The 13,426-nt window shown below is 49.7% G+C and overlaps 1 protein-coding gene across 3 annotated transcripts in view; it reads left to right on the top strand.

The window, feature by feature from the left end:
- RHOBTB1 (Rho related BTB domain containing 1) overlaps positions 1–13,426 on the top strand; it is a 760,683-nt gene that overhangs the window by 463,483 nt on the left and 283,774 nt on the right. Inside the window, exon 1 of one of the 3 annotated variants that reach the window (XM_069611206.1) lies at positions 1,573–1,845. The exons of the other annotated variants lie outside the window; for them this stretch is intronic. The gene's annotated coding sequence lies outside the window, so the exon portion shown is untranslated. Of the gene's footprint in view, positions 1–1,572; positions 1,846–13,426 lie in introns of those variants that run through there. 3 annotated transcript variants of the gene reach the window in all.

A 13,426-nucleotide genomic window follows, 5' to 3' on the forward strand; every position in this document is an offset into this window, starting at 1 on the left:
TCTGACATTTTTATTGAGTTACAATGTTGTCAATATATGGCCTTTCCACCATCTGGGCATGGTAGAACGATGGCCTGTATTGTGGATCTGAAACTGGCGTCTGGTTGGAAGGGTTGATTAGAAAATCAGAAGACTGGAGGATAGTTGGGACAAGATATCTGATTTTTCTTCATTGTGTTTGCTTAAAAGTAGAGGTGGCTGTCTGTGTGGAATCCCAGAGACTTAGGGCCTCATTACGATTATGGAGGTAGCCATGGTGCTATTAGCGCCATGGCTACCCTCATACCGCATACCGGGTTCCCTGAATGGGGATTTACCGGGTCATTCCAACCTTGGAGGACACGGTATTTCCCCATTTAGGGAACCCATCCCCATTCACATTCAAGCCCCCATAGGGCTCAATGGGAATGGGGAGGGAGCTAACAACGGGCCCGTTGTTAGCCCCTTGGTCCTTTAGCGGCTCCCGCTAAGGGACCTCGAAATGCGGCACCGGCATCTTTACCGGCGCTGTTAACTCCTTTCCGCCGACCTCGTAATGAGTTCCCTTAGTTCACTGTGTCAGCTGTCGGATCAAGCCCTGGAGTTTCATGCGAGACAGCCACGTCTGTATGTGGTGGCGTTCGGTGTTGTTGGAGAGAAGCAGGAATTCCATTTAAGATGAGCTGGACATCCAGGTCTGGATTGAAGAGAGGAAGGAATTGAGATGGTCGATGTCTTGTGTGGGTTATACTTTCCTGCATTCCGCAGTATGCATAAAACTTGGCTAAGTCGCGGAATGCACGACCGGTGTGTCCTGTGCATGCTAATCCATGTTATGCAACACTTATGTTGAGTGCTGCATAATCCATGTTATTCCACGGCACCCCTCCCCACCTATGCATACCACAACCCGTGCATCAAGCTGACCAAACCGGCCACGTTGGCAAAAATAGCAAAATGTAAGCACTGCAGAGCGTTTGACGACTGTACATATTGCAGATATTTTTGACCAATGTTACGGACCAGCGTGGTTTAAAAAAAAAAACACCATTGGCCACAATTATTACTAACAATAATGCATCCACGGGATGCTTAAAACAGCATGAGATTAAAAATCAACACATTACAATAGTCACGTGTGAGCTAAAACGAGGTTGTAGACTCTCCTGTGTTGGAGAAATTCCATAGAACAGGGTATTTCACCCATGTTCGCTCTCAGTAGAGGGGCTTGCACACACTTGTTTAATTACGGTGTGATAGGACTGTGCAGCCCTGCTGTGCTGCAGACTTGCCTTACAGGCAGAGCGCCTGACTGCGCTTGCCTGCCCATGGAGCTTGGACTTGTGCCACCACCAGCAGCAGCATTGCCAGGGGGCATACTATGCGCTTCAGCGAGAATGAAGTCGGGCCTAGAATGCAGCACGCAGGGATGCTGCGGCTCTCCATCTGCTATAGGGCTAAGCTATCTTTCCTTGTTATTCTTTGGGCGCGCGCGAGGGAGCCTTAAAGGTGCAGCAGAGAGAGAAGCACGCGCGCCCTTCTCTGGACCGCGCGCCTGCGCACCTGGCATCGGACAGTGTTTTCATGAATGAAATCCAACCGGAGGCTATAAATAGAAGCAGATGCTAGTGACGTCAGGCGGCGAATGTCTGTGCCGCTGTTCCCCGAGAGTCGGCTCTCTGCGCCTGGGTGGCGAGGGCCGCAGGGGCAGCGCCCTCGGAGACTGGCAGGGGGACCCGCCGAACGGAACCAGGGCCATGGGAGCGCGCCGGGCCTTTGAGTTAAGTTCTGCTGCTGCCACCTAGCACAGCCGGTGCCCATTGTTCCTGAGTGGAGGACGGGCTGCGTGCAGCCAGCGCGCGCTTGGTACGTTCTTTATTGTTGTGCACAGCACCTCAACCTGTCAAAGTTGTACCGGGGCTCTCTCGTTTGCGAATACAGCCCCAGCCTAAACTTTCCATTGGAATGCATTGACTTGCGTGAATGTTAGGGAGAGTCTCTGCAATGGCCGGTCATTGTTTTAAGTAAAGATGATGAGGGGGAACAGTGACATTCCCTCAGCTGCAGGCCATTTGAAAGGCATGCTTTTTGCACTTGTTTCAAGCTCCACCTCGTGCCTTAGGGGCCATCTGCAGCCCCGTTTATCAGTGCATGTAATGGTATTCTTGGTCCACGCTGTCACCCCATCTTCTTGTGCATGGGTTGTGCATATGATGCTCTCTGTGCGTTGTGTGCTGCGGGAGGCTCCTCTCTGCTGGTCGTGGCGCTTTGATGCTCTGCACCTGAGGTAATTACAGCGCTCTTTGCAGGTGACCCGCTATCCTCCTCGCCAAGCAATAACGGAGAGATCAAAGCTGCTCCGAGCCGCCCTCCGTTAGTGCCCCTCATAATTGGATGCTTTAAACCTCTTGCCAAAATAGGATTTTCAAAACAGTTGGGGTGGTTTACATAACAGGGGCGGTGTTTGTGTTACTGGAGCCAGTGCATTGTAAACAGGAGGCGTTTGTCCTTGCCGCTGAGTGTAGTTTACAGCGCAGCGTTTTGCTCGTGAGTTATTTTTTTTTTTTTACCTCTGCTGTGACTGCGGAGTCTGTTGTGGGTTGCTGTGACAACAGCTGGTGGCAGCCAGGAGGATAGCACCCTATCGAGACGGGTGTGCAGAATAAGTGGTGCACTTTCAGCATATTCTCCAAGTGTGTTGAAGCACTTTTTAAAGTCGTGGTGCCAAAATCATATTGGACGCCTTTGAGGAAAAAATGCTCATTACACACTGGTCATTGATGTCGCAAATTTCCCAGGTCCATGCGTGAGAGCAGGTGTGCACTTAGGCTAACATTTCGGGGGCGGGGGGCTAGGGGATTGCCTGTGTGAACGGTTGGTAATCCCTGTTTACCATTCCTCTACTTTCAACGACCATATTCACCATTCTTTATGGAGGGGTTGTCCATTCATGTCCCTGTGTAAAGTTTGTAATACGAGCCTGAGTTACTAGTCACTTAAGACTATTGCAATGCCCCTTATCACAGGTTGCACTATGCGTCCCCCTACCCTCTCCCCCGCCGAGACCACAGTTGCACTACTTTTTTCGGTACACTTCTACCACTGCCCCTGACATGAAAGTACTAACACCCAGGGGGATATCTAGCATTGCAATAGTGGGGGGTGAGGGTGATAGGTGGGGGCGAGCAACGAAAAAAGTCCTGCCGCTTACCCCAAATGCAGTGCACGCAATTCCATATGGTCTCATTCGCACCCACAAACTGCCCACCCCGCCCCAATCAACTTTTTTTGGTAACATTAGTAGCGGATGGCATTGTAACAAATAAAAAAAAAAACCTACAAATCATTACAGATGCAGGGAACTCCTATGTTAGAGCTCTGTCCAGGCGCTCTGAGGCAAAATGCATGCAAACCTCCTAATTTGTACATGGATTGCACCAACAGAAATGACTTCACAGAAAAGGACATCATCCGTCTTTAATACTTGGAGGCACCATGGAAGTGACTTTAGAATAAGTTGCTATAAGTAAGCCAATACCAGAACTATGGACCCCAAGTTGCCCCACACGCCTCTTCCTGGCAGGACGTTTACGCTTCCCCGTCAACGAGCACTGCTAGGAACGACACGGCCACTTCACCGTTGTAGCTCGAGCTGTTCTCCATCGGACGTTCGACGACCCGTTGCTCCTGCCTGAAAGGGAGGACACTCGAGAAGGGTTGTCGATTTCCCCGACGAACGCTACAACGCCAGGTACTTTGGGGTTGCAGAACTATTGAAAAGTCTAGTGTGAACAATTTATGGACTGGGCTTGTATCTTTCTTCTACAGGTTGCCCAGGTGGGGGGGATCTCCACACAGAACTTTCTAGGTAGCGGGACCAGTATTCTGCCCATTGCTCAACCCTATTGCTTTCCTTCCTCTCTCTACTGCTGGTTTCCTCTTTTTGATCTGTGTGTCATTCTGACCGTATGCACTTTAATGAGATCTAATAACGTTAGTGGTACCACTTAAGAATTGTACATATTTACCATTGTTGATTTTCGGAGTACAAAGCGAGTTATCGTGATATTGTATATACCTTTGAACATGAATCATATAAAGACTGTGTTGTAACCGATACAGTGTGTGGACATTCCTTTGTGGGTTCTTGGGGACTACACTGTACTTAAGAACCAGCTCTCACCTCCTGAGAAGCTAGGCCTTGATTGCTCGACCACAACTACCAATACTAGAGAATATTGGCTGGGGTCCTCTGTGCCTCTCTACCATATAGAGAGCAGAAGTACAGACACCCCCCTCCAGTCTTTACAGCTGGTGGCAGCGGTGGGATGCTTATGGTTTTAAGAGTCAGTGTATAACCGTGCCACTTTAAAAGGATATCTGCGCTTTGTTAAATTAAGGTTGAGTCGGGTACAAGATAACTGCATTACAAGCAATGGAATCTATTGCAAATGGTAAATTGACTCGGATGAGTTTAGAGGCTCTCCAGAGTGCCTGCGAAGCCAGGGGATTAGACTTTGTGGATAAGTCTAGGGCTGAGTTGATAGCTGCCCTGGTGGACTACCAGATCGATTGTGAAACTCTTGAAGGGGGGTATACAACCAATGAGTGCTCTACCCCGGGGGTTGTCGCTGAATCTGATTCTGGGAATGCCACCATTCCTGCTGCCTCTGTTCCAAACCCCAGCAGTTCCTTGGAACTTGAGTTATTAAGGATGAAGTTGGCCTTTGAATATCGCAAGTTGGAAATTGAAGCTGAGCTTAAGAAAGAGGTGTTGGCACAGCAAGTGGAGATCTTGAACTCAAAGACAAGGGCACTGGATGTCAGCGAATCCAGCTAGAGAAAGCTGGAGTGGAGACTTCAGTGAAACTAGTTGAGAGTGTCAGGTCCCCAGCAACCAAGTTCATGAAAGATTTGGTTGGTGTGTATGCAGAGGGTTCTGATATCCTCCAATGGATTGAAGCGTTTGAAATGGCTTGTGCAATTCACGATGTTGATATGAGAGATTGGGCTAAGTGTTTGTTAAGCAGAGTGCTTCAAACTGGATATGACTGTATTCTGAAACTGAGTGTGGAAGAAAGGGGTCAGTATGAGTGCATGAAGTCTGCCTTAATCGCCAAGTTTGGCAAAACGCCTACCCAATATCTTAAACGGTTCAGGGATTTTAAGAAATGAGAGAATGTGTTTTGGGTTGTCTGGGTGAGTGCTGCGCACATGAACATGATGGGATGGAATGATGGTTACAAAGTGAAAACGTTTGTTGAATTGTCTCACCTCCTTGTTTTTTGAGCATTTTTCGGAAGCCTGTTCACCAGAGCTGTGTCAGTATGTTGCTGACCAGAACAGTTTGGACCCCTTTAAGCTGGCTAGGTTGCCTGACAAGTGGGTCTCCCCTGGGTGTCCCCTAAGGACTCCAGTGGGAAGGACAAGGACAAGGACAAAGAAAAGGGGGACTCAGAAAGCTGAGGAGTACCAAAAGCAGTCAGTCGGGTAAACCAAAACCTTCCTCTCTGAAGACCCAAAAATCTAGTGGGGATACGTCTGTTGTGGGTGGGAGTAAGAGTAGTGGTCCGCGTGCTGCAAAGAGGGGTCCCATTGGCTCCAGTACTGTACCCCGCACTCCTGGCACTTGTTGGGATTGTGGGGTTCTGGGCCACCGAAGAGGTAACCCCAAGTGTAAGGGTAAGGCACTTGGAGTCCAGGCTACCAGCCTGACCTACCCCTACTCCATACCTGAGATGGAGGCCACTGTCCTCCCCTCCTCTACTGGGATCACCTTCGGTGCTCCCTTAGAGATTTCCTTAGTGTCCCTTGGGGACTGGCACCAGTACGCAGAAGTACTGGCGACTATCCCACAAAACACTTGTAGGTTTTTGAGAGGTGTCTTCTTGAATGGCCAGCTTTCTACTGCTTTGACAGACACTGGGGCAAGCATGACAGTGGTGGAGAGGACCCTGCTCAAGCCAGAGGACTATGTAGGTGCTCCTCTGGGAACCACCAGGTTAGCTGGTGGGCCTCCCAAATGATCGCCTGTAGCCTTAGTCAACATTACGATTGGAGACAAGACAGCAAAGCTTCCGGACCCTGGTTCAGGACAACGTGCCTGCGAACATTTTGTTGGGAAACGATTTGGTCGAAGTGGGGATGATCACGGATGGTCTACCCATGGCTGCTCTGGCAGTCACCCGATCGCAGGTCACACAGGGTCCAGCTGCGAGCCGGTACCCTTGCCGACGGGGAAACCCAAGGCACGAAAGAAAAGGAGGAGTAAGAAGGCCGCCCCTGTGAAGGGAGCCCCTGCTCGTCCCACTTTTCCGACAGCACCCATTGGGATTCATGCTCCAGACGGGCTAGGTCCAGTGGTAATTCGGGAGACGAGCCAGAAGACTTTCCTGTTGGAGAGGCTCTTAACCCGGAGGATTATTCCGACCTTCAATGCTTGTTGGCTGAAGGGGGACCCTCCCAGGTGGACTTCTGTAAGGGACAGAGAGAGTGCCACTCTCTCCAGGGTCTGAGGACGCAGGCCTTGTCTGAGGCAGAAGGAGAAGTGCCTAGGACATTTCAGATTTATTGGGAGGGTGAGCTCCTTGTTAGCGAGCCCATTAAGCCTGACCCTGGTGCCCTCAAGAGGTTGGTGGTACCCCAGGTTTACAGGCCCTTCCTGCTGCAGTTGGCGCATGAGGTGCCCTTAACTGGTCACCTTGGGACCAAGAAGACGAAGCAGCGGCTCTCGGCCCATTTCTACTGGCTACGGATGGGAGTAGAAGTGGAGTCCAACTGCAGGACCTGCCCAACTTGTCAGTTGTCTGGCATGACCGGAGGCAGAGTCATCGCCCCACTGCAACCATTGCCAGTGGTTGGCACACCATTTGAGAGGGTGGGCATCGACATTGTCGGTACCCTTGACCCTCCCACGTCGGGTGGACATTGGTTCATCCTAGTCTTGGTAGATCATGCCACCAGGTACCCTGAGGCTATACCGCTTTGGACGGTTACGGCCAAGGTGGTTGCCAGGGCTCTCCTAGGCATTTTCACCCGTGTTGAATTCCCTAAGGAGGTTGTCTGGGAAAGAGGATCCAACTTCATGTCAAGTTACATGAAAACCATGTGGAAATAATGTGGAGTAACTTACAAATTCTCCACCTCTTACCACCCCAGACCAACGGTTTGGTTGAGCGATTTAACAAAACTCTCAAGGGCATGTTTGGTGCTTTGGAAGAGCCCCTCAGGAAGAAGTGGGATCTTCTCCTGCCATGCCTGCTGTTTGCTTACAGAGAGGTACCTCAAGAGGGTGTTGGTTTCAGCCCCTTTGAGTTACTCTTTGGACATCCCGTGAGGGGGCCCCTCGCCTTGATCCGAGAAGGTTGGGAGGCCACCCCTCCAGGTCCCGCCAAGCAAGTGGAGGACTATGTGTTAGGCCTCAGACGGAGGATGACACAGATGATTGGTCAAGCAACAGCAAATCTTAAGGCCAGCCAGGAATTGAATAAGTACTGGCATGACCTTAAAGCATCGCAAGTGGATTGGACTCCGGGACAGGAGGTCCTCGTGATGGAGCCTACCAAGCCTCGGGCTTTGGCGGATAAATGTACTGGACCCTTCAGGATCATCTCCAAGATGGGTGAAGTCAATTATCTGGTTGACACGGGAGCCTCTGGGGTAGCCCCTCAGATATTCCATGTTAACAGGCTCAAGCCTTTCCACAGGCGGGCCGAAGTCTCATGTCTCTTGCTAGCTTCAGGGCAAGAAGAGGATGAGAGTGAGCCCCTTCCTGATTTGCTCCATAGCAACCCACAGGATGGCTCCGTGGAGGGAGTACATCTCTCTCCCGATCTGACAACAGAGAAGCAGAGGGCCTGCAGGGCTCTGCTCCACCAGTACGCCTCTCTGTTTTCACTGACACCAGGCCTTGCACCATGGTGTAGGCACGTGATTGACACCGGTGACAGTGTGCCTGTCAAATGCAGGTGCTACCGTATGTCAGATACCGTCAAGAACCACATCCAGGCTGAGGTCGCCAAGATGTTGGATCTGGGTGTTATTGAACCCTCAACCCGTCCCTGATCCAGTCCCAGGCAGGTACCAAGGATTGGAGATTCTGTGTGGACTACCGAGGAGTCAATGCCGCTACCAAAACTGACGCGCACCCACTCCCCCGGGCTGATGAGCTCGTGGACACGATGGGTGCTGCCAAATTTGTGAGCACCCTTGACCTTACCTCAGGCTATTGGCAAATAGCTCTGACGGACCATGCCAAGGAAAAGACAGCGTTCTCAACACCAGAGGGACTCTACCAGTTTAGAGTAGTGCCTTTCGGGTTGAAGAACGCCCCTCACACTTTCTAGAGATTACTCAACCATGCGCTCAGTGGGCTCGAAGCCTTTTGTGTGGCTTACTTAGACAACATTGCTGTCTACAGTTCCACTTGGGAAGAGCATTTGACGCATCTGGATAAAGTGTTGCAGGCGTTACAAAGGGCTAACCTCACTATCAAGGCCACCAAGTGCGAGATAGCTCGGGAAAGTCACGTATCTTGGTCACGAGGTAGGAGGGGGTCAGATCCAACCTCTCCCCAGTAAGGTACAGGATGTACATGACTGGAAGACTCCCACTACTCAAACCCAGGTGAGAGCCTTTTTGGGCCTCACTGGGTACTATCGCAATTTCATGGCAGACTATGGAACCATAGCTGCACCCCTGACAGCTCTGACTTCACCCAAGCAACCGAGGAAGGTTAATTGGACTGAAGACTGTCAGAGGGCCTTCGATGACTTGAAAGGAAGTCTGTGTCGGGCACCCGTGTTGTGTGCACCCGATTACAGCAAGCCCTTTATCGTTCAAACTGACGCCTGCAACAACGGAATTGGAGCGGTCTTGTCCCAGTTAGATGACAAAGGAAGAGAAAATCCGATCATATTCATCAGTAGACAACTCAAGGGTCGGGAACTTGGGTGGGCTACTGTTGAAAAAGAATGTTTTAGTATAGTTTGGAGCCTTAGGCGTTTTAGACCCTACCTTACCGGGTCTACCTTCAAGGTCCAAGCAGATCATAAGCCCCTTACGTGGCTTATGCAGATGAAGGGTGAAAACCCGAAACTGCTCAGGTGGTCCATTAGTCTGCAAGGACTACACTTTACCATTGAGCACAGACCAGGGAAGAGTCACGATAACGAAGATGGCCTTTCCAGAAGGTATGTTGACCGTCTGGATGAGGGTGCCTATCCCGTGGTAGATTAGGCACCCTAACCTTAGTCTGGGGGGGGGCGCCTGTGATGCTGTAAATGCATCGGAGGGACAGGGCCTCCGTATCCTTGTCCTTTACTGCTTTGTATCATGTGTTTTGTTGTGTTTTCCGCGCAGGGTTCATGTGGGACTCCTGGCGGTGCAGCTCTCTTTTGGTTTGCTAAACAGACCCATGGGATACTCTTATGGCACCCCTGGCTAGGGGTGCAACCCTCTGCCCCTAGTGTATGTTTTTGGGCACCTGTGTGTGCCCCACAGAGCAGGGTACGGGCTGGTGGCAACTCCATGCTGAAATGCCTGGTGCCCTGATCGTCCTCCATTTTGGGATGCCTAGACCCTGTCATTTGGTATCAGTAGATTCTGGATGGAGACAAATGGCCCCATGGCCTCTTGCCTTCCATCACCTGTTACCTTGATCTTCCCGAAGTCCCGGGAATCCCTGCCTCTGTCCCTTCCCCCTGACTGGCTGTTGGGTGGAAGTTCCATATATGGTAGTATGGGGAAGTGCCGACCAGACTGGCTGGAGCCTTCTCAACAACCGTATGTTGTGGGCTCGCCTGTGAGTGGGACCTGGGTGAATGCAGTGTGTGACGAATATGCATTCTATGTTGTGGCTGTCTAGTATCTGGTGGTTGACACAATGGTTGAGACAGCCCTGCCCGAAACCGGTATGAATGCAGATTGGAGTGTTGAATGGCTCGGTACTTGTCCCAATACACATAACTTGTTGCAAGTGTCTGGAGAGAAGTGAATGGCCTGAATGCCCCGTGTGCCTGATTGGCTGCCTGCCTGCATGAATGACCGTAGTCGTGATTGGATGCTTCAGTGTGACCCAGCAGAATGAATGGGAGATCAACAGTATATCTGGAGACCTCTCACTGCTAGGAATCATGTTCAGAAGCTGAAGTCCACTACGACGAGTAACTGGAGTACCTGAAGCTTGATCTTGAAACCCTGCTGGACGAGAAGAATTGCTGTTGCTCTCCTTTACAATCTGAAAGCTGCTGTGCTTCAAGAACTGACCCAGAGAGGACCTGGTAAGGCGCCCTCTTCCCGAGCTATGAGGGACCATCGTGCACAGCTGATCTTTGCCTAAGCTCCCTAGTAGACATACCTTCAACAGGCTGCCGACCCGATACAGGGATTGCTCCGGAAGTCCAAGGAGAAGCGCCCGGACTGTTGTCTGCCATGGTCGACCACCGCCGTCGCCGACTGTAGCCGCCGTGCTCCCGTTGCCTTCATTGATCCAAGGACGCTCTCGTCTTCATCATCGCTGCTGTATCCTGCTGGAGAAGGACTGACAGTCGACGCGCCGAGGAGCATCCACCGGTGGGTTTCCCGCCACCCAGAGACCACAGAGACACAACGCCCTTGCTGGGCCACAGTTCAACTCTTTGCGGTCCAGAACTATCGACCCCGTGGTGCCCCGCATGCCTCTTCCTGGCAGGATGTTTACCCTTCCCCGTCAACGAGCATCGCTAGGAACGACACGGCCGCTTCACCGTTGTACTCCTGCCTGAAAGGGAGGACACTCGAGAAGGGTTGTCGATTTCCCCGACGAGGAACGCTACAACGCCAGGTACTTTGGGGTTGCAGAACTATTGAAAAGTCTAGTGTGAACAATATATGGACTGGGCTTGTATCTTTCTTCTACAGGTTGCCCAGGTGGGGGGGGGGTCTCCACACAGAACTGTCTAGGTAGCGGGACCAGTATTCTGCCCATTGCTCTACCATCTTGCTTTCCTTCCTCTCTCTACTGCTGGTTTCCTCTTTATTTTGATCTGTGTGTCATTCTGACCGTATGCACTTTAATGAGATCTAATAACGTTAGTGGTACCACTTTAGAATTGTACATATTTACCATTGTTGATTTTCGGAGTAGAAAGTGAGTTATCGTGATATTGTATATACCTTTGAACATTAATCATATAAAAGACTGTGTTGTAACCGATACAGTGTGTGGACATTCCTTTGTGGGTGCTTGGGGACTACACTGTACTTAAGAACCAGCTCGCATCACCTCCTGAGAAGCTAGGCCTTGATTGCTCGACCACAACTACCAATACTAGAGAATCTTGGCCGGGGTCCTCTGTGCCTCTCCTCTACCATAGAGAGAGCAGAAGTACAGACACCCCCCTCCAGTCTTTACATCTTGCATTCCAATACATTTAACACATAAACAATGAAGTGACTCTTCCTCTGAAGCACAAACCTGGTAAATCAGGCTCGTCACTCTTTCCACATGAGGCGATGTTTGGCAGTAGGCAGCAAGTTTAGGTGAATCTCAGAATAGACTTGCCAAATCTCCAGCAAGGATATTATTCCAGGCACTTAGCAGGAGAACCCACCTTGACGATAGCTCTTCACCATGTATCTTTTATGTCTATTTAAACTGTCATAAGTTAGACACCAATCCTGCGTCCAGAGGCATTTTTTGCCTACAAGGTTTTGCACTATCTCTTCTAAACCCAGATTCATTTTGTTCAATTTCTGCTCGCGGCGTGCAAGAAGCGGGTTGCCAATTATACAAGAATTTATATCGAAGTCACTATATAAAGAGGGGGCTGGAGGACAGATGAGTTTTTCACACAACTGTACTTTATACCATAAACCTTTCATGTTCATGGAAATTATACCGAGCTCATAATGTAATACAATAATGGGCTCCGATTGTCGAACTCCTAAAATGACCCTCCATATTTTTCCTTCAATTATATCCATGTTGAAGTGGTTCAACCGATGATACATTTCTTGACCATAACAGATGCTTGGAATATTTTCGATTCATCGAATTTGATCAAAGACTTTATAGAAAATTTTCCGTTCTGAAACCTTCTCTGAAGACTTGCTGGGCGATTCCTCAATCAATTTTCCACTTGATGTCATAAATATTAAAATGTTAGTTTTGCGTTAATTTATTCAGCCCGGCATATTGATTAAAAGTATTTCACATCTGCACTATTCCAACTTTGGTAGATTCAAATAACATAATGCCATCAGCGTATGTGACCCATGGCATTTATCTTGTATGTACTACAGGGGAAACAAATGCTGCCTTTTCCAGGGTCTCCCCCCATGTTTGCTAAGTATTTGCCAAAAAGGAGAGAGGCAGAAATGCAACCCTGCCAGAGTAGTTTATAAGTGTGGATTGCTCTGTTCGGGTGGTATTTGTGTGGAGCTGAATTATCACATTAAGGAGATGATCCCATTTTTGCATCTTGCTTCACAACAAATTTCTATCGACCTTGTCAAATGCAACCGAAAGGTCCACACTCGCAACAAAAATTATCGGGCAACTTTCTGCCATGTCGACTGGTGAAAATAGCCTAGTACCGTACCTGCCATCGTTGTAACTACCCCTGCTCTAAATTCAATCTGATTAGTTTTAAGTATTCCGCTATACTCTGACAATATTTTGAGTTCTTCTAAATTCCATGATGCGAAATGTTTTGAGTCGACAGAGCCATGACGGCAAGCACAGTAATACGCAGGTTTGCATGGTTGAGGAAGTCAGGATTTGCACCGGACATGCAGGCCAGGCTCCTCAACATGGTCTTTGACGGCACCCAGCTGTTAGGCAGAAAGGCTGCAGAAAGCCTAGAGAAGCTGCATACCTCAAAGGCAGCAGCCAAATTCCTTTGTACCGCTATCGGACAGCCACAACCATCTCACCCCAGCGGATCATCTTGGAGGGGTAGGTCCTTAAGTTTCTATTCCTCAGTTGGAAGAGCGAGAGGACTGGCAAGTGAAAGGGACCAAAATATTTGCTTGTGGTGGACAAGGGGCAGGTGCAAAGTCCACCCACGCAACGCTATTTCACCCTCAGCCACTGCTTCAGCCACCTTAAAACCTTTGAGGCCCTAACCCACAAGACCCCGGTGGGAGGCAGACTCTCACAGCATCTGCAAGAATGGTGGGGTATTACAGAGGAACAAATGATGGTATGCTCCTTATTTCCTAATCCCCAATAAGGATGGAGGATTGAGACCCATATTGGACTTGAGATGCTTGAACAAGTGCCTCAGGAAGGACAAGTTCAAGATGGTCACACATTCTCAGATCCTTCAGGCGTTCCATCTCCTGGATTGGATGTGTCATCAGACGTTCAGGATGCTTACTTTCATGTGCCTATCCATCACAAGCACAGAAAGTACCTGAGGTTCGCCTTTGGCGATTCTCATTATCGGTTTCGAGTTCTAGTCTG

The sequence above is a fragment of the Ambystoma mexicanum genome, chromosome 8, assembly GCF_040938575.1.
Source record: "Ambystoma mexicanum isolate Mex_15411 chromosome 8, UKY_AmexF1_1, whole genome shotgun sequence".
Lineage (NCBI taxonomy): Eukaryota > Metazoa > Chordata > Amphibia > Caudata > Ambystomatidae > Ambystoma > Ambystoma mexicanum.